Here is a 3,564-nt window from a genome sequence, read left to right on the forward strand (position 1 = left end):
TGACATGCGCTGTCCCAGATGAAGCGATGGGCCCCTGTCACCCGCTCTTCCTCGTCACCTCTCACCGCCCTCCTTCTCCTCTCCCCGTGCTCGCTAATCCCTGGATACAGTCGCGCTTTTGTGAAGGAGCACGTGGCACCGTGTGCTTCCCGTCCGCGTGAACCCGTTTGCTCCGCTCCCCCGAGCGTCGAGTCTGGCGCGGGGTTCCTCCTGCGCACACCCCGCAGCCCCCTCTACCCCCTCCCACCACTGGCCCCGCCTGCCAATTACCCAAGGTTCACAGAGGATGGCAGAACCACTTAATTACCAGTCACCAGCTCTGACGCTCCGCTGCTTTGTTTGTCTTCGAAATCGTTTTGTGCTGATATGAGACCTCGGCTGATTTAGCTATGACATGCGTGTGCTTGTTTTGGCCGTAGTAATAATAATGATGCAGTGCAGCAAAGCGATTTAGTCGTACGCGGTATTACTTTTTAGTGGCCACGTTTGATTCGATCCCACCAGCATGAACACGCACCGAAAATAAAATAATTTCTCCGTCCAGGAAAAAAAGCACAAATACTTTATTTTACTTACAAAGTTACAAAATGTACAATACATGCACATATATATACTGTATACTGGAGATTAATGCAAGCTAGAGGTCAGATACAGGTGAGATTTATTGATTTTAATATCGCACTCACAATGCGATCTTTTCTATATACCACACAATTACATTACTCAGAGCCGCACCGTAGCGAGCAATTACAAGATACTTTCTTGATCGTCTTTCAATATTCATACGATAATTTGATTAGACAATAATTATTTATTTAAAATAATAAATGTACGTTACCACCCTCACCATCGTCTTTACCAGCCCCATTCCCTGCCACCATCATTCTGGTGTTCACAATGGGCATCGTTGTGGGTACCAGGCCCCAGGTTCTCTTGTATGGGAAGCGGCGAGGGGGGGGGTATGAGATCGTACAGCTAAGGAGGAGAGTGAACTTGGGTGGTGCCAAAGGGACATCTGGCTGTGTAGGGCCATCCCCAGAACCTCCAAAGGCTTCGGCCCTGGCGAGTGCCATGGCTGGCAATGACAGCGGCGCTTTTCATACCATTCACCCCTGATGTGCATTCAAGACGGGTCAGAGTGAGCTGCCACTGCTCAAATTAGCACTGAGGCATTGGGTGCTCATCTCCTGTTTACAGCCCTGTAGAGCCAGTGGTGGCAATTCTACGTTCATACGGCGGGGGAAACTCACCTACAGAACAACCACTGTTGACTTCCCCACCAGTGGTACTCACTTTATCGACCCCAGAGGGATGATGGGCTGAGTCGACACCCCCCTAACGAGGATTTGAACTCACAACTTGCAATCCGCCCGATATGTAATTCTGTATGGTAATGGGAGGAAAAGTGTTGGACGTGAAAGGTCATGAACCATGGCACTTAATTCATCACCATCATCCAAACCATCAAAGACAAAGATCCCCCATATGGCCTTAACAAACTTTTGGGGCAAGTGCTGTTAGCGAGCACATATGAAGGCCGGAACAGCACACGGGAGGATGGGTGGCCAGCACCATGCCCGACCACATTTGTCTCCTGAGTCGCGATGTTTACACACCGCACCACGTACTCATTTGAGGCTAAGTTAATCTAGGGGAGGCCCAGGACCGGTTCAGATAATCATCACTGGTGTTGGCCATGAGTGTGAATCGAACTCGGTTCACAAGTTTCATAGCGCGGCAGGGTAACCGCTGTGCCACTGCTCCCTACGATCACTATTACCCCCACCACCACAGTGACAACCAACACAAGATCACTGTTATTACCACGATCACCGACCATCTAGTGTCATTTCAGATGTGGAATGCCTAAACACGTGACAACGGGTGAAACATTTGAACAATATATATGTATTCTAAAGTGAAACAAAAAGTGAATTGTAATCACATATAACAGTAATTATACACTGAACTAGCAGTGCAATTGTCATATTTTGTATCATCACTGTCATCATTATAATCATCATTGTTATCATCACCATCATCATCGTCATCATTGTCAAACTCATCATCGTCAAAATCATCATCATCATAACCATCATCATTATCTTCACCGAACATGTGGGAGAGGGGATGGTAGTTTATCCATAATTCTCAACGCTGCACGACCTTCTCCTGACGACGCCAATGACGATGAGTTATTAGCCAAAGTGAAACCTCCCGGGTTTGCAGTCCACCACCACCCTGAGTCAGGCTTAACAGAGCAGTCACAAATGTGTCAGCGCGGCGGCGTGGCGTCAAAGGCGCGCGCGAGGGGGACCGTGCCCGTACGCGCCACGCTCCGTCAACTGCTGGAATGATAGACGAGGGCTCAAGGACAAAATTACATTGAAATTTAAAAAGCCCACCCACCATGGAGTATACAACCCCCCCTTCAAATTAATATCACTACTGCTTACGATTAGCATGGTTGGCTACGTACGGTGCGAAAGAAGTTCAACATGCATACACGTCTTCTTGGTTCTTTCGGTAAAGTCACGTAGAAGGGAAGTAATAAAATAATAAAAATAAAACATAATAAAACAATTCTCACGACGTTTCGGCCACAACACAAGCAGCCGTCCTCAGGCGAAGAATGAGACATTATCAAGCTAGGAGCTTATATAGGTGTAGCGAGGAGGAGCGCCTTAACAAAAGAATGTGCATATGAAGAGGAATTTAGCATACCAATGGGCAATGCGTAGGAGGTGGGCGGAGGGGTTTCAAAGTCCCATTATGCCCATGCATTATGCAGGATCAACAGCACCACGGGGGGGCGCAAGGAACAGCGTTATGATATGTAGCTGCAATCTCTCATGATAGCCAGATGGCTTGCATGAGGCGATCCACATATACAAACACAGAGACAATTTTAACCGAGAAGATGGATTCAGGCTTAGCAATCATTGGAAGGACGTAATAAACCATTTCGATACACATTTGGGTGAGTTGAATAATACATAGTGTTATATTAAAATGTATAAAGTATAGGGTGGTTTACAGCAATACAGTATATAATTTAATGTTGGGTTTATCTATGGCAGTATATAGTACTGTATATGCTAAGAGAATAAAGTTTAGATGGAAGTATATTATATACTTCTTACGACGTAGAATTGTAATTTATTATTTGTTGTTAGTAACTCAGCTTATTGTAGATTATAGTATCAGTTTATATTTTAGTTTTTTTATGTAGTTTTTTTACTTTGGTTTTCTACATGGTTGTTTGGTAAATGCAGCTACATATCATTAACATTCCTTTCCTTTATTAACGCTGTTCCTTGCGCCCCCCCGTGGTGCTGTTGATCCTGCATAATGCATGGGCATAATGGGACTTTGAAACCCCTCCGCCCACCTCCTACGCATTGTCCATTGGTATGCTAAATTCCTCTTCATATGCACATTCTTTTGTTAAGGCGCTCCTCCTCGCTACACCTATATAAGCTCCTAGCTTGATAATGTCTCATTCTTCGCCTGAGGACGGCTGCTTGCGTTGTGGCCGAAACGTCGTGAGAATTGTTTTATTAT

Source organism: Lampetra planeri, chromosome 39 (assembly GCF_965212315.1).
Source record: "Lampetra planeri chromosome 39, kcLamPlan1.2.h2, whole genome shotgun sequence".
NCBI classification, from domain to species: domain Eukaryota; kingdom Metazoa; phylum Chordata; class Hyperoartia; order Petromyzontiformes; family Petromyzontidae; genus Lampetra; species Lampetra planeri.